An 18,482-nucleotide genomic window follows, 5' to 3' on the forward strand; every position below is an offset into this window, starting at 1 on the left:
CGAATGTCATCTGAGATTTACACGGCGTTCGATGGGGAATTTCCCAGCCATCCCATCCCAGGGACCCATCTGCCCAGAATTGTTTCATTTGATTCCGTTCCGTTTGAATTGATTTAATGCGATTCCATTTGTGACTTACTCGAGATTCGTTTTCGTAATTTTCAGCTGTGTGTGCTTCGAGTAAACACACGGGAGGACATGAGCACAAAAGTCTGATTGTCTAAATGGGAATGTCGGTAGATGTGCTTGATTTTGTTTGCTCAAAAATTTATTTCCGTTCTTCAGTCGAAAAGGGTATGGGGGATTTGCAACGGATTTGGATAAATCACTGAAATATTATTCCTTTTTCTTAAATACAAAATTATACAATTGAATTCGTTTAATATGATTTATACCTATGGTCCCCAAAGGCATTGGCAAAATGAAGAGAAATCTTGTGCAAACAGTTTTAAGAACTAATATTTTTATGGAGATTTTCATTTCGTAATCTTTATGGTTGAAGTTAATACTGGGATTTAGCAAAAGATATCCAAAATAAAGATATCCAAAATAAAGATTTTCAGCCTGTTCCAGTTATCTCAGTAACTGTGTCTTAACGATTTGAGAAAGCCAGAACGAAATGGGAACTTTATTTGGGTGCTGTTCAAAAGGATTATGCTAAAAACTCTTTACAACCATAAGTTGAAAGTTGAATTCACTAGCTCCCATCGCAATTAATTAAAATCAAGTAAATCACCCAAAGGCAACCAAACGAATTCGAATTAGTCGTTCGAAAGCGAAAATGGAAACGGGCTTTGTAATAAAATATTTTTCCAAAAAACAATATTTTGTTTTAGTTAGTGCATTTAGTGTGCGATTTTCCTGCGTTTAATTGTTTCCATTTTCATCCTCGTCGCCAGCGCAATTGTGGCTTGTTTACACGGCAGCCAGCGTTTCGTTTCATTCTGCGGTCTGTACTCTAATTGCGCCTCGGCAATATATCAGAGGCGCCTCCCCGAGTGCCACGCCCCCACACACACACTCCCATTCTCACCTGCCACCACCCACACACATACATTCCTGTATGTAGATGGCTCTCCACTTGGGGTTTTTTGCGCTTTTTGTGCTCTTTCTTAGCCAGCTGCTGCCGCTTTGCCATTTGCTTACGCGTTAAAGCTGACAGGTAAAATGGATTTGTTACGGCAATAGAACAGGTAGCTGGGGAGGACTGGGGGGAGGTGTCGGAAAATGGGGATTTTGTGAGAGCTGGCTGGAAAATGCATGACAAGTGAGGAGATAACCCGTGTGGTCGTGGAGGTGCAGCTGGAAAATAACTTGAAATGGGTACGTATATATGAGAATATTTTAGTAAAAGCTTTTCCAAAGAAAATATTTATGCATGTCTTTCGTTTACACCAATGCGTTGATTTCATAAACATAATTAAGACTACAATGGTAAAAAATATGGCATATTTTATACAATACATTTTTTTAAACGTAATCATGTATTTAAAATATAGAACTTAACTTTTAAGTTTAAATTCCATGAAATATTTATATGGTATTATATTTTATTGGGTACTTTGTAAAAATAAACTTCAAAACTAATATCCCCCACTGAACTACAATTACTCGCATTAGCAACAGTTACGTATAAATTTCAGCCCGATTCATCTGGGTTTGCCATGCATTTTTCTTTGAGTTCAAAATGATCTGTCACTTTGCACTCTTGTCTCTGATTATTGCGATTGCATTATGCATTGCCCCAGTTTTTTCACAGCCCAGACCTCACTGTCCGCCCTGGCCACGCTGTAAAGATTGCTGCCAACGAGCGGGATAAATTGGGAAAGACCAACCTTAATGGATAATGAGGAATTTTATATAAAGAAATATTAAGGGGAAATAAAAATATAGTATTTGATAGGTGAAGACTTAAAAATGTGTGTGTATTTTGCGGATTCTCGGATGCGTCCTTAAAATATTTAAAATATTTTGCAAGTTTATTTTCCCCAGTTTTCATAAGTCGTATGCTTTTTTGGTTTGAGTGATCCTTTTACACAGACGATGGCTAACAGAACTTTTGGCCAAATCGAAAAGCACATTTGAATAATGAGAGCGTTGAGAGCTGCTGCAGTTTTGCTGAGTGCTCTGTTGCATTGTTACTAACTGGAAAGCTGGCAAGCAGGCAAACCCGGCAAAACTGGGAAACAGGCAAACTGGCAGCTGGCAGGCAGCAGCTGCTCCTGTCTGACGTCCTGTCCCCTGACAGCCCTCCACTGTCTGCTGCTGCCGGCCACTGACATTTTGGGATTTCGGTCTCGAAATTTGAGTTGCTGGTCGTTTATGTATGCAGCCTGGCCGGGCTAACAACCGGAGCTATAATAATGGTAAGCACTCGCTGTCGGAGTCGAAAAGTTTTGAGTTTGTGCTAATTATGCCGCCAGGAGTTGCCCATTCCCGATTCAAGGAGTTTGGAGCCCGGAGTTCTGAGTGCCGACTGGCAGCTAATTTTTGCCAGCTGTCAGCGCTCTCCATATAAATCCCTCAAAGTCAACGGCACTGCACCCACGTGACACATCAATTCGCATCCTTGTCTGTCGGTGGCACACGCACATCCAGTACATATGTGAGTGCGTACATATCCATCAAACTGCAATCGTCGGTTGTGTCGCCGCATGCAACGTCGCTTATCGCTCAGCTCTGTAATGATGGCAGCAGACCCAGAGAGACCCCAAAGTCCCCGGAAGACCCCGAAAGACCCGAAAGACCCCGAAAGTCCCCTCATATTCCTGCTCAGACCATCCCATCTCGTCCCCAAGCTATCCATCCATCTCCTCGAACTGCTGTTGTACATTTTTCATAACGCAATTCATGTTATTCATGTGCCAGCGACAAGTCTTCGTGCCCTTTGGATCTACCAAATGCACAGTGGTCGGGGATTGGCATTTGTGTGACAGCCGAATTGATTACTTTTCTGACTAGACGGTTTAGCCCGTTTCGGGAACTGCAGTTGGCTGGGCAGGGGACTAAAAACATAAGAGTTCTTTAAAATGTTTGACATCTACACTAGTTGGCTAAGCTGGAAATACATAGCTCTTATATTTTGAAAAAATCATAAGCAGGAATAAATCCTAAAAAGTTTAAGCTTATTAAATTGAAAACTGTTTTAAATTACCAAAATACTTATTTTTAGAAATACATAAATAAATAAAATAAACTGTCCAAAGCTTTAAGCTGACGGAAAAAAGACAAAGGGGGTCTTATAAAAAATACTATCTATATGGGCGATAAAAGAACTTAAAATAGTTTTGTAATACAAAATTTGACAGCGTCTTTCACGAAACTTTAAATTTTTATTTTTCCAGAGACTGAGGAAATAGCTTGAATTTTTCAAAGAGCCCTCCCATTACTGTGGAGCAGTAGTAAAGTAATCAATTTAATATCTGCCCATTTCCACTTCATGCTGCCACATTTCGGATATTTATGTCGGCAGACTATTACATGCGCTCGCCCACTGTGCGATGTCATAAAAATTGTCTCATTAATCATCACACGACATGCCCCCACATATCCCCCATTTCTTGCGTTCTTGTTCGTGATATTCCCCATCTCAAGGGGCTATTTCGGTGCTGTTTGCAGGAAACATGGACTTAGTGTGAAAATCCAGCGAGCAATTAAATTGGCTCCCCCATTTTTATTCCCATTTCCATTCCCGGATTCGGAATCAGATTCAGATGCAGCCCCTCGAACAAGTGCAGGGAGCATTAATCAACGGAGTCGGCCCTTCGTGGCACCGGGAGCACCGCGCAGTTTCTGCGCCATATTTAAAATAGCAACTAATTAATTTATTTTTTCACGCCGTGGCTGGGAAGTGCGCATTAATAAACAATTAAGTCGCTTTAATTGCAGTTTGCCTTGTGGATTATAAATTTCCGAGTGAAAATCCCCCAGACCCAGACAGCCATAATGAGCCGTAGCTCCCAACTAAATTCGTTTATTATTGATCAGTTTGGGCCATAAGCTGCTTAACTTTGCCGGTTGCCAAGCCCCACCAGTGAGCTCTTTTCAAGTCCCCTCGCAGACGCTTTCAAAGGAGTCAGGTGTTTGAGCCCGCTGCCAGACATTTGGCCAATTTCAGGAAATTGTGCTGCTCACTTTGCTAAGCTGAAAATCAGCGAGGCACTTTCCGCAGTTCATATGGTAGATGGCTTTTCTAATTCGATTTATAACTTTACTTCTATTTATAAACTTTGTAAAATTCACATAATATCGTGTTCATACTTTACTGTTCCTTAAGGGATGTTCTAACTCGTGCAAAAAAATGTACATTCATTTACATACCTTTTAAGAGCTTTCGAAATAGTTGGGCAATCTGCAAGTAGAAAACAAGAAAGTTCTTCTTAGTAAAATAATTAATTCAAAGAAACGTCTCCTTTAATCCACCCGAACTGACAGTCAGTTTTTGCTTTCAGCATAAATTCCGGCAGTGGCATCTTGGCCAAGTTAATATGATGGGACACGTTAAGCAGGCTTGAATGATGTGTATCAAGGACGAAAGGGAAAAACTACCAACTGTGTCAGCAGAAAACAGAAGCAGCAACAGAACAACAAGTCAGTGCAATGTCTGGTTGGAAAAAAGGGAAAAAAGGACAAGGACGAGCGGAAACCAAATGGGAATGACGATAGACATTGAACACGAAAAGGGAAAATGGAGCGAAGACATTAGCCTGAAATGACAGCAACAAGATGCGAGATAGACACTTGGCTTATATCAGTTGTGTCCTGTCCTGCGGAGGCGGCCACGCCCCCTTCCGCCCTCGCCTGCCACTCTGCTACGAAAACAAAAGCAACTTGCAACCGAAAGGCGTCGAAAGTGCGTGCAACAAATTGAAGCCAACTCGGCGAACAACAAATGCCGATTGACAGGCAGCCCTACAATGCTTTCAATGGGAACTTGGCGGAGAGGAATTTCCTTGATTTGAAAACAGCTGTGCGAAAATTATTTTACCCAAAGGCGGAAAGGAAGACATTCTTAAAAAGCGAATCTGTAAAGGGGTGAATTGTGACAAAATTAACTCAAACTTTACTATAGTTCTTGATATTCAGGGGTGCCACAGAAATCGCTTTGCGCTGAAGTCGTGTAAAACTTATATTGACGCAAATAAGAAACCCATCTCCATTATCGATTTCTCTGGCACTCCAGATTATTGCTATGATTATGTTGGACTGCTGTACTGAACTGATCATTGTATAAATAAATAATTTAAAATAATTTAATAATCGCAATAGATAATATTCAGCATTTTATTTATGATTTATATTTTGTCAAATTTATGTTTTGATATTTTGGCACAAGGTTAGAGGTCTGATTAATGTTTCAATTTGAATTATAACACAATCTAAAATAACTGCTTAATGTTATTTTATATTTTTATCTTTCGTTATAATTGCCGAAAAATTGGGGAAATAAACTTTGAATAATATTTCATCTTCCCAAGAGAGCATGAAAAATTTGACTTATCGTTTATGAGATTTTTGGCCTCATTGCGAGCTCATTCCAGCCATTCAAGCTATGCAGTTTGGTTGAGAGTGGGCCAAAGCTGGAGTCTTAGTAAGCAATCTGTACCATGTTGCCAGTTTGAGTTTTCTATTGAAAAGCGCTTTTCTGGCCCAAGGACAGCTGGCTTGGCCCAGATCCTTGCAATCGCATTCGCAGCCACGCACACACAGGACTTGTTCATCACTCACTCAGTTAGTCAGTGTGCCGCCCAAGGATCGATGGCTGGGATTGTAAAGGAGGCGGGAATTTGAAGACGTTGCCCTCCTCCAGGTCCACGTCCTCTTGCCGGGAAAATACAACGCCGCCAGCTGGCATAGGGCTTTTATTTCCCATTTCTAGCCCAGTCCTAAGTGCAGATAGAGAAATGCTTTTCATGCCTCTGCTTTAGTTTAAATATTTATGTAAGCGCGGCATTTTATGAGAAATACTTTGCAATTGCAGGCCCGTTCTTGAGTATTATGCTTTTACTGCTTTTGGAATAGGTCCGGACTATGCAAAACGAATTTATGCCAAGTATTTCTCTCTTTGCGACTGCACTTTGGCAATGAAGTTTGTTTTTCCCCATAGCCCGAACATTACATTTTAGTTATTTCCCATTTCTGGGACTTTAAGAAAATAACGCAGCCTATCAGTTCCATTGTAAATGCCATGCCACAAGACTATATCTTGTATTGGTTACATAACATTTAAGGGTTTTTGGTATACCCAGCTTCATTTGAAAGCTCCGACCATTCTCTGCGCATTTCAGTTGCAAACAGCATTCCACTTCCACATTCAAATCTATTTATATCAATTTACTCACTTCAGTGCCGACCCGACAGACAATTTCCAGCAGAGACCCCAGACTCAGATCTCGTGGTTGAGCAATTTTTCAACAGATAGAATCAAGACCAAACAAATCAAATCAAATGCAGACAACGGCACAAAAATGTTACATCCAGAACACCCACACACGTGGCAATGGCAACTAAGGCGCAGTGGCAAACAACAATAGCAGGCAGCAACAAAAGTAAATTAATAGAAAACAATAACAATTCCCTTTATTATTATTACTGCAGTGGGTCGAAGTGGAGTGAAGTTTCCTGGGAGAGATTCGAATTTGTTCGCCTGCCGTTTGCTGTTTGCCGTTAGCTGTTTGTTGCTTGTTTGTTGTTCGTTGTTTGCTGCTCGGTAAATGCCCAAGTTTCTGGGCTCTGAAGTGTCTGTGTTTGTGCATGTGATTTACTCAACGGTATGTAAGTAAAGAACAAATCATGTTCAGCGCTCGGCCTTGCCCCGAAAAGTGAGCCACACTTTTTGACGCTGGGCCCACGGGGCGGATGCGTGACGGGGGAATATCTGAGGTTTGTCCTGGCAAATGGTTGGCTGCTCCCTCTGCCTCTCTGGGAATTTTCCCCTTTATAAACTCAACAATGGAGACCGAGAAATCAGGCTGAGTGAAAAAACAACATGGAATGGATATGCAAACATATAATACTCTAACTGACTGATTGTTTACTTAAACTTAAATCTTTGAAAAAAATGTATTGAGTGAAAAATACAAAATTTTTGTAGCGAATTAAATTTTGGCCCCTTTTTTTGTGCATAGACCCTAGTGGACTTAGCAGAATATTCAAAATACAATTTTCCTGTGTACCAAAACTTTTCAGCTATCTTTTACTCTTGGAAACTGGCACGCATTTAAAAAGTTTAATGATGATTAAAGAACAAATATATTTATTTATACCATGGCTACGTATTTTTTCTTCCGGGCCTGGCAAAGTTTTTAGAAAAACTTATCACACTCTCAGCAAGAGTACGAACTGGAGAAAGAAAATATCACAACAAGCAAAGTGGGATAAAAGTCTCTAAAGAAAAACTTTTGCCAGGTGTTTGTTAGTGAGTATCGGTGTGCGCCTAAAAGTGTGCATGTGTTCTTGTGGCATTACGTGCATTGCATGTCGAATGTTTGTAACAAAGTCTAAAAACATCAAGCACAAACATGGAGCAGCGGCAACTTTATCTAAAGTACAACATTCTCCAACCTCTGCCCAGACATTTCGTGTTGTTTTGCTGCCTGATTGGAGGGCTGCCTTCGTCGGCTGGGTTGTTTTTGGCCAGATTTCAGCTGCTTTAAGCCGAAAACGAAACTCTTGCTGGTGCCACGCATGCCACATTTCGTTTGTTAGTCGGCTCTTATTTATTTATTTTTTTGGTCGGTCTCGTGTCGTGTTTTGGCCACCTTGCAAATGGCTCGCCAATGATTTTTAATGCGATTTCCGAAGCAAAAGAAAGCATCACAACCTGCACAGCCCATTTGAGCGGCTTTGGCAACCTTTTTTAAGTGGCTGGCCAATGCGAGTGGGACGGGTTGGGTTCGGTTTCGGTTTCCGTTTCAGTTTCCGTTTCCTGTCCCGCTTCCGAAATATGTAATGGTCGTGCGGGTGCGTGCAAGTGACTTTATTTAATGCCATTAACGCAAATTGAAAGTTTTACGCTTTCCCAGCGGCCGTTGCATGCGCAATTGAGTTTTTCGGGTCTCTGCGTCGCAATGCCCCCTTTATGACGTTCCATCGCATGGAAATGGCTCTGCCATTCAGAATTTTCAGGCACGACCCCTCGGAAAATCCTTTCGCCCATTGAATGCCTTGTGTAATTCACTTCGCCTCTCATTATCCGCACACACACACACTCGTTAGCCAGAATCCCTTCACGAGCCGTGTGTCATGCGAAAATGGAAAAACTAGCCGGAGTCATTCATGGTTTCTATAGCCACTCTATGGCTTAAACCAAGGACGAGCTCTGGCTTTATTGCCAACACTTTGTCGCGACTGTGGAGAACCCATTACAACTACTTAGAGCATGTAAATAAAGCAGAAATAAGCCAAGGCGAGTGACGAGCAGGTAAGCAGCGCAAGAACAAGCCCGAAGCAAGGTGTTTTTCCACCCAGCCACCCACTCAGCCAACCACCCAGCCACCCACTCACGCCCCCTTGCACCACCCTGCAGAGCATTAACATAATCGTTATGGTTATGCGCGACGTGTGCATAATGGCAGAGTGGGAGAAGTTTAAGCAGGGGGGTAGAGATCGAGAAAGAGACAGATACAGGGGCAAAGAGAGAGACAGAGACACGAACAGCGACAGCGACACGAGGATAAACTATGTTAAGTGCGCTGACATTGTGATATATAGTGGGTTTTGCCACTCTTAAGTGGAATAGAGGTACGACTGCACCTTGCGTACGAGCACTCTTTGATTATATCATTATTTAATTTAAGCTAACTACCACAGGTGGAGGTGAGAGAGACTTTCGAGGTCTTAAAAAGTAATCGGGAAGGCAAGCCTTTTAATACTTAAAAAAAATACGAGCTAGAAAGATATTCTATTGAATAAAATCTATAATTTTAATACTATAAAAAATCTAATTAGCTAATAAATATTATAATATCTATTATATTATAAAATTTATTTTTTATAACATCAGCTTACATTCTTGCTCATTTAAATATGGTAATATTATTATATGTATTCTGCTTATTTCTAATCGAAAAGTATTTTCTCTTCGGCATGATGAAAAGTAAACATGGATATTGCGTAGCTATTTTTCTTTGTCTTGCCCCTCATTGTTTTCTTTTCTTTTCAGCTAGTTACCTGCGAGGCGGGCTTTAAGGTTGGCAGCGTGCGTTTTGGGGCGCCGTGGCCAGGTGTGCATATCAAGTAGCCGCCACGTCTGCCGTGGGACAAAGCCATGTGGCATACTTTTCGGGCACAGGCCATTAGCAAACAAGCAAAGTACGAAACACAAGAAGAGCGAAAACAAGCGCAGACACACGTATGAATATAATAAATTTCCCGCACACAAACACGGAAAATTGAGAGCAGATGAAGAGTCAACCTAGAAAAGCAAGGGAAATGCTATAGAAATGGAAGGAACTTATCGGAGGACCCACTCTAAGTATAAAATATTTGAAATTCCACACGCATAACTTATGAAATAAAAATTAAAATTCCAATTGCAAGCCTTAATAATAAAACAATTTTGGGGTCTGCTGCGTAAGGGTGTTATTTTACTTTTATTTTGCAGCAGAAATTCTTTTGATGAAGAGGATAGAGTTTGGAATTGATTTCTTTGTTGTTACGTTCTAAGGTCCCACAAAATATCTATATATTTCAGATTTATCTAAAATTTAATAAACAAATTATGCAAGCATAAGCGAGCATAAAAAAGATGTTAAGATGAAAGAACAATGAAAATATAATATTAATAAGTGACAAAGCCAAAATAATATTGATTAAATAATTAAAGGTATTCTCGAGGCCAAGGGATTTTCCATTTCATTTATTGACTGTTTAAGTATAAGTGCCCACAAATGACTGAAGATCTAATTGAACTCTTAAACCATCGTTTGCCCACTGTGTCTCAGCTTTGGCGTGATGGTAAAATCCTCACGGACCGACTTGGCATACATAAGCACTTCTGAGTGCCCCAGACATTTCTCTCGCTTGCCACACACTCACATCTGCTGGGGGTTATTAAAAATTTCGCCCCAGAGGCATCTATCAGTTATGGGGCTCTACCGCTTCGACAGTGCGCGACTCATTTCAATGAGTTTCGGCTAAGGAAGCGGGCATTGTATTCAAGCCAAAAGCACTGCAAGAAACGGTGTTGAACATAAATATTTCTTTTAAAAAATTTCTGAAAACTTTTTATCAAAATAAAGGTTTAAATTAACTAAATTGCGTTTATTATAATTTACTTCAAAGGATAACAGCAACATTTTTATATTTTGCTGGTAGTTTTTGTAGCAATTTCGGGAAGACAAGAAGGTCTCTTGCAATACTTTCTTTTTCGCCAAGTGGCCGCCACATCTTGTAATTGGCATTCTGCACACTGACCGAAATGAAAACGCTACGTGCTTTCATTTCACGTAACGACAGTCGGATAAGTCGGCACAACGCTCCATTGACCGCCGATGGAAAAGCGGAAAAACGGAAAGCCGGCCGGGAAATGGAAGGAGATGGGCCCGAAAGGCGAGGCTTATTTGCCGTGGTTTTGGGGCCGCCTGCGCTCGTTTTAATTTTTTACGTTGCGGGCATACAGAGAGAATGCCGAAGTTTCGGCGATTCTTAAAGTCAATCACATTACGCCGGGGCATCGCCCATCAAACAGCCGACAAAGGCACTCGAGACCCCTCGAGAAGATGCCAAATATTTGTCTGGCCTGCATCCCTTGCGAAAATCGATCGGCTGTCAAGCACCTTGTAGCGTACGCCCCAGTCCAAAACCATCAACTCTTTCACTTCCGTTTTATGTGCATATTCAATATGCGCAAAAAATTTCATTTAATTTTGGTTTTCCTTGGAAACTCTGGCATTGACAGTCGGAAAATTTCGTTGTCAGCCTCACGCGTCTTTCGATTGTTTGTCTGCGTTCTGTTTTATACATATATTATTTCCTGATGGGTTTCCAACTGTTTGTTTTAGCGTTTTTCGCCAACTCCACTCCGCGATTGCCAATCCTTTTCGTTCTGGGCTTTAAGTGTGTCCTGGAAAATATCTTCTGGGCTGGATTCTTTTCACGATTTATTTCTGGCGTAATCCCTGCTCGTTGCTGTTTGCCCTCGCCCAGAACCTCAACCTTTTAGCCACCCGATTTATAAGCACCCAAAATACTTGTAAATTTCAGCCGGATTCCCGGCATAAATATATACGCTGCCACTCAGTTCTTAGCCATCAAATTTATGGCCACTCGTCACACTAACTCATAAAAACGGGGCATTTTAAAACGCCAAAGAGGCGACGGGGGCGGAACAAGGCTGCAAACACGAGACAACACTTTGCATGTGAAAGGGCTTTACGCAGGATCCGGATCGGGGGATCGGGGATGGAAGGTCCGCCGATGAGATTTATGTACTCTAAAGCTTAGACCGAGCTCCGGCCTGTTTTTTGTGGTAAACAGCGCGTCCTGCCGCCAAATCCTGCCACGCACTCATAGGCTGAAAGGGGAGGGGGGACAGGAGGCAGCTCCGCAGTCGGCCGAGGACTTGTCGCTATTTATTCTACTAAAAACGCAATAATATATCATCTACAGTTTATCATTGCTATGACGCCAGACTGAAATTATTATCCAGCGAATTTATTGCCTTACAATAAACGCAAAGTGCACGACTGTGTTTGTGTGTGTGCGTGTGGGACAGACTTTCTCCGTGTGTGTCTGTGTGACTTGGCATTTCTCCAGCAAGAAGAAATTGTGGAAAAAACCGTTCAGAACGTGTACTGTTTTGACGAGGCTTCAAAAGAAAGGAAAAAGTAACTAAAGAGGACAGCATCAAGTTCGAGCTTGAATGTATAAAATCATATAGTACCCCGTTAAGCTATATATTGTAGAACCAAAGAATGAGTTCGGTATTCCTTATTCTACGAATAAGATCCCAAAGAATGGTATTATTCAAGAACATTAAAAACTAAAAGTTTATCTCCAGAATATTCTTCGGAATCTGACCCATCCAAAAATTCTTACTAGGTCTGTAAAGTATAAAAGAGTTACATACACTCACAATCGGAGCATTTGTAATAAAATAGCTTGTTTGCTCCCCACCCGCTCTGTTTTTTGAACCGGGTGCCCATGCCCCATTGATTCATATACATAATTCTGGCCAAGCTTATATATTCATGGTTATCTCGAGAGCTGTCACACCGAAACTCCATCGCGCATATTTTTTACTATTAGCCGAAAGCAAGAGGAAAATTTGTCAGTCGGGCCAAAGCCAAAATCAAATGGCTCGTCCTGTCAACTTTTTGCTCGTACATATTTTTGTATTTATTTCATTTTTGCGCAGCGAGACAAATAGCACAAGTTTGCTAAATTGTGGCCCCATTCCTCAGCTTGTATCCGTATTCACCCCTATATTTTCACCCTTTCTGCCTACATTTTTACGACAAACAGGCCCCCACATCGTGTTCATTCGTCAGATACTCGCTGCAAACTACATAGTTCTGTTTTGGCAACTGTTTGCCCAAATTGCCACACATTTTGTGCATAAATGACAAATGCCTTTGATGGCATAAAATATGACTTTGCAAATTGTTTTGTAGCAAATAAAATGGGCGTTCCCATCGCTTTGAAAGGGTTTGTTTGTCGAGCGTGTTTCAGGGGATATTCCATGAATCAAAGGCGTGGAATTGGGGGATTAAGTGCGAATAGTTTTGACTAAGAGATCACAAAATGATTTTCGGCGAAAATGGTCTGTAATAACCAGAACTCTGGATATTATAAATATTTGAAAGGCTCTCGATTTATTTTAAAATGTTACATTTTCTATTGAGTTCGTGAAAATAGTACAAAACATTTTCTCTGTATGCAAACTGATGATGACACTCAAATGAAAATATTCTCTGGCGCTTTTGGGGAAAATTAATTGCCGTTTCGCCGAAAAGTTCCAACGAACTTTACAAATGTTGCCTTCTTTACAAAACTTTCATTTACATGGTGAAGCCAAATTGAGGCGCCATATTGGCTTCTCGGCTTAAAGTTTTTTACGAGGGCAATGACTTTGTTAGTATATTTCACATAAACTCTGAGAACAGAAACACTCATTTGTAAATTCGCGAATTTAAAATGCAATTTAAATAATATGTAATGGATTTTTTTAATTATTTTGCTTAATTTCTGGAAGTCTTTTATTGTGTTCCTCTGGTCTAAATAATTTATTTCCGTTGTTCCCACATCAATGTCACTCCTCACTTGACAATTCCGATTTATTGATTTGCAATCCTCATATGCGGCTCCAATTAGCTGACAATTGACTTGTCAAAACATCAATTATAACTGACATTCGTCGAACGTTTCAGGGTTTCTTGGCAGCTCCTCCCCCGCCAGCTCGGCTTTTCCGGGAAAAACCCATTTGCATTTACAAGTCGGCAATAAGTCGAAATGTGAGTTCCTTGTTCGCGGTTCTCCCTCTGCATATCGAATGCGCGCATTAACATGGCAAATAAATGGGCGCGTTAAATATTTAATTGGCATAATGCTAATCACTCGATGGCTGCAAAATTCATTAGCACACACATTCACCGATCACATCTGTCAGCACTCAGCCAAACCTCAAAAGCCCAAAGAGCCCGCCATCAAAGTCGGAGGGGTTTTTGGGGTGCGGAAAATAAAAACTACAAACCCTCACCACAATCTGGCACGTGTTTGCAGGCCCCTTAACCCACTGCGGCCCCCCAAAACCCCAGAAACCCTCTGGAACCCCCAGAAACCCCATGCCACCACACTTCCTGCTGCCAGCTGATGCTGCCTGTGCTGGTGGCAAGCAAACATTACACAATTTTGATTGTATTTCCGTTTCGTATGCGCAGAAAGGCGGCAAACAGGCAGGGGCAGCAGCAAAAAGCGGTGACAGCAACAGGAAGTTTCGCTTATTTCCGTTTGTTTACCTCTGCTCTGTGCCTTGATTAAATGTCAGCTAACCCCGGGTCGGGATTGTGGGTGGTTTTTCGGCTCCCTGGCTTTTGCGGTGCTCCAAACACACCTGGCAGCCTCGCCCCTCATATTTTGAGACCATTTTCACCTGACCTGCCAGCATTTTTCGTGCATACGTCAGCGTAATCTTATTAACAAAGCAAGTATTCTAACGATGCCCAGGCACTAAGTGTCTTGCGTGGCAACAAGACAGTATACCACATTATTTGTTGAGATCCAAGGGTGCGGGAAAGCATCTGGCGGATTAGTCGGATTAGAGTTCCCTAAGTGGGCATCGCGACAAGTCTCATGATAATTCGGGCGAAACTTAAACTGCCATAAATATTCAGTTGATTTTCGTTCTGCGCTTACATAATGTACTAATACCTTAATCCATATAATAACAGTTGTGGTTTCGCAGAATTATTGCGATTACGATTTGGTATTTAATTTGCGGCCATGTGACTTGGTGATTGGATAACTTTATAGCTTAATTCCAGAGTAATTTTAAGGATCTTATTATATATGATATAATACCATTATAAGAAGACAAATACAAACAACAGAAAATAAAATACAAAACATGTTGCAAATGAAAGAAAGGATGGCTTTTTGTAAAAAAAAAACTGTGTTCATAAATTGTTAATTCTTTGCAACACTTGGTCAGATTTGTACAGTGCTGTATAAAACATTAAAATGCATTCAAAAATATTTACAACTTTTAAACTCATTATCAATTTGGTTCCAGAATTCAAAAAAGTTCTGGATGCAATACTTTAATTAGGGAGTAAATATTATATTTTCGTTTGGGGTTGCCTCCTACCCAATGGTCATACTGTTATTTACCGCACTGTATCTCTTACATATTTTATGGCTGGTCTCGGCCGCTCGACACCTGACAGCTTGAAGCCAACAATTGCTTAAAGTGTCGCGCAGACCTTAAATTAAGGGGCACACATTCCGTTCCGACTGGCCGCGGACTGCAGCTAATTAATTGGCCGCAATTTGCGCGGACCTGCGCGGAAAAACTTGCCTGGGAAAATGGAAATGGAAATTCGCTCTGCCGTTTTGTAGGTCAACAACAATGATGTTGCGGCTCTGGTTGTTGCAGGTCGTCTGCCCATTGTTGTTGCCGGCACATGCTTTGGCATAATTTATGTAGCCGGCCCGAAAAATGTTTGTGCACTTTTCCCTTATTTATTTATTTTCTTATGTTTTCGCGTGTGTTTGCTGTTGCTGCTGGTTTTATTTGGCAGCATTAAAAGCTGCCGCGAAAATGTTTTATTTACCGAAAAATGTATTTGCATGTCTGCCCGGGACATTTGCATAATTGTTAAACAAATGCCAGCACGGCTACGTGTGTATGGAGAGTTGTCTGTGCTTTTTTGGGCAACACCCAAATTGGAAAATACCCGAAAATGCTAAAACAACTTTATTTTGGCAGTGAACTGAAATAAATGTTGGTAGAGCTTAGATTGGATAGGAATAATAATAAGTAACCAGTATATTCTCTAAAAATGTTATAATATATAAAGCATTGCATTCCCCTACTAGTATTATAGAGTCCTTAAGGACGCCATTGAATATTTCGTTTGGGAAATATTACAAGTCTATATTATCTTTCCCATTTCCCCATCCTTCCGGCGTTGCAGCATTAAATTCCTGATAGAATCTATTAAATATTTAACTTATCGGCGCTCTAAATCAATAGCCAAATATATTAGCTCCTCTACATGCGCTCTCAGACAATACATAGACGGCACACGCACACTTGTGCACATAAAAACCCATTCAAGCGTTTCATAATGATATGAGAAAAACGAAAAAGACATGCGAAAAATAGCAAACCCAACACATTGCCTCAACTCATTTTCGCATAAAGGGACGCCAATGTGTCGGCCCTGGCAAAAGGCCAAAAATGAACCAACACATTGGCGAGCTCACACACACAGAGATGCTTGGCTAACACACACAGGGACACTCGCTTAGCTCCTCTATATATAAAGCCATTGCTACATGGCAAACAATAAATGTACGCTGCCAGGACAAGAGACCAACTAAATTATCAGTAATATTGGAGCACCAGGATAACGCTCCGCCTGTGTGTGTGTGTGGGAGGGGGCGTGGCCGGGGGAGGTCCTTTGGTAGGCGTGGCAAATAAACACATCAGGCAAAATGCTTTTTACTTAAATTAACAGAGGACCGAGCAGCTTTCTTGGCTTTTTCGACTGCCAACTAACGTTTACTCGTTAAGTTTTAGGGTGAGTCTCTGGGTGCACTTGAAAAAAATATGTGTATTCCAGGAAAACTCTTAAAAGGAGTTTTAAAGGGAACATGAATTTCTAAGCAACTTAAATAGAAAAAATGTATAATCAGAATACTTGAGAGTTTGAAATTAGCTTAGCACATCTATGAAAATCTTTGTTAATTTCTGATAATGACTAGTGTATTATTTAACAGTCCCCTTATATGTAAGTTGGGATGTTTAAAATTTGTGCAATGCCAGTCTGTTTAGAAAGTACACTTATAGCTTGGAAAGACACACTAAAAAAGTCAGGAGAAAATCAATAAAACTACAACGAAATTGATATTCGAAAGCTCTTAGCCAATTTCCACCCATGCGAGATAGCGAAACGTAACATACTTATAAATCTGATAGCCCGCAAACAAAAACCCCTTTTCGGCACTTGAAAACTGAGACTCGAGCCCACATTTGATTTGCCAACGAGGCACATCAATAATTGAGTTTGCTTAGTTTTTCTGATGGCATGTATGTACGATTCGCCAGTTCGCTCATGGAATTACGTAATGGCATCATAATACCCAACTCGCTAGGGTGCAGGAACAAGCTGCTCATCAGAGCCCGCCTCCTCGAGGGCATTCCCCTCATTTCCAGAGCTTTGCCAGCTCCATCCTGATATGGCATACTTAAGCAATCGAGGCAAATGTTTTATCGTCACTTTGCCACTCACACTCGCACAACATAAATACGCACACACATATAAATGTAGTATGTATGTGCGGAATACAAAATGGCGCCAGCTTCCTTATGCCTTTGGGCCCTCTGCATCGCTCGGTTCGCCTCAATCTCAATCGTCAGAAAAGTCTATCAACCCAAGGGGCCGAAGGCCAAAGGGAGGATTATTGCCACCGAATCCGGGCTGAAAGGCGAAAAAGACAAGCAGAAGTGAACTTAAATGTCGAATTTCGGAGAAAATGTTTAATAACATCGCCCTCCTTTCACACCCAAAACGACAAGTTGTTCCATTGTAAATTTAATAAAGCCGGGGCTAAGTAGTTAGGGTGAAAATCAAGAAGCCAGCAATTATTTGGTTACGCAATTACCACAGCCAGGCAACCGGCAGGTTCAATAGGCTTAAATAATTTGGCCAAATCTCCTTGGCGCAAAAACAAACAAATAAATTCAATGCAAAAGGGGCGCAAAACTTTCCGGTCTCGAAAAACACAAACACAAATAGTGAAAGTTTACAGGAATGATACGGGGCAAGGGAAAGTGGGCGTGGCACGAGAGCTGGGGAAAGTCAAAGCGACAAAAGCCATCTCCTGAATTGCCCCACAATTTATTATTATTGTTTTACACAAACAGCAAATGCGCGAAAATATAGCTGGCTCAAAGCAAAAGAAAGAACTAAACATTGCCGAATTTTCAGCCACAAAAACGAATTTTTTAGTAGTTCCTTTAGTGAAAGAATCAGAAAGCAACAAAGTCAAATTGCTCAACTGCCGGAAAAGTTTTAAAAGTGAAGTTTCTGTTTGGAACCTAGCTTTAGAGTACTTTCATTTAGAAAAGTGCAGCAAACAATTAAATTTGTATTATTATGGGCTTTGCTTTACATTCAAAGCTAAAAGGGAAAGCCAAACAATTCCACTAAACTAAAAACTTTGAAATTAAACTAAACAAAAATGGTATAAATTCATTAGAGACAAATGAATAGTATTTAGAAAAATTCTACTCAACATTGCGAAAAAGTGGAACTCCAAATATTTATTTAACAACTATCTCGTTTTTCAATAAACGATTTTAATTTATTTATTGCCGGTCATTCATCAGCGCGATGATTTACACAGCCCAGAGGAACATTTGTTTTGCCTGCAGGACTGCAACTCAATCATGTGCGCTTTAAAGAATTTATATTTATGGCCAGATGCAATCAACGGAACCAATGTGTCCGCGAATTGTCCATCAAAACGAGAGCCCCAGCAAGTAATAATAAAAACAAATGCATTTCGCATTAAATCAATTCGCGTTGACTTGCTGGCCACAAAAAGTTGCACAAGCGCCCATCAATCAAACATAAGACTCGAACAAAACCAGGACAAAATGGCAAAAGGATAAGCCCCGGCCGCAGATACATACGAATACCATATAAACTGCACATGGACTCATACATTTAATTAAAATGCGGCCCAGACACAATATTCGTCAAAGTGATTGGCCCGAAAGCGGCTTAGTGAACTTAAGTAAATTAAATGTTATG

General features: G+C 40.8%; 1 protein-coding gene across 1 annotated transcript in view; it reads right to left on the reverse strand.

The window, feature by feature from the left end:
* The window catches only part of LOC119546696, a 48,325-nt gene that overhangs the window by 16,207 nt on the left and 13,636 nt on the right, over positions 1 to 18,482 (reverse strand). Inside the window, exon 3 of the mRNA XM_037853175.1 lies at positions 4,321 to 4,351. The gene's annotated coding sequence lies outside the window, so the exon portion shown is untranslated. The remainder of the gene's footprint in view (positions 1 to 4,320; positions 4,352 to 18,482) is intronic.

This window comes from Drosophila subpulchrella, chromosome 2L (genome assembly GCF_014743375.2).
Source record: "Drosophila subpulchrella strain 33 F10 #4 breed RU33 chromosome 2L, RU_Dsub_v1.1 Primary Assembly, whole genome shotgun sequence".
NCBI lineage: Eukaryota > Metazoa > Arthropoda > Insecta > Diptera > Drosophilidae > Drosophila > Drosophila subpulchrella.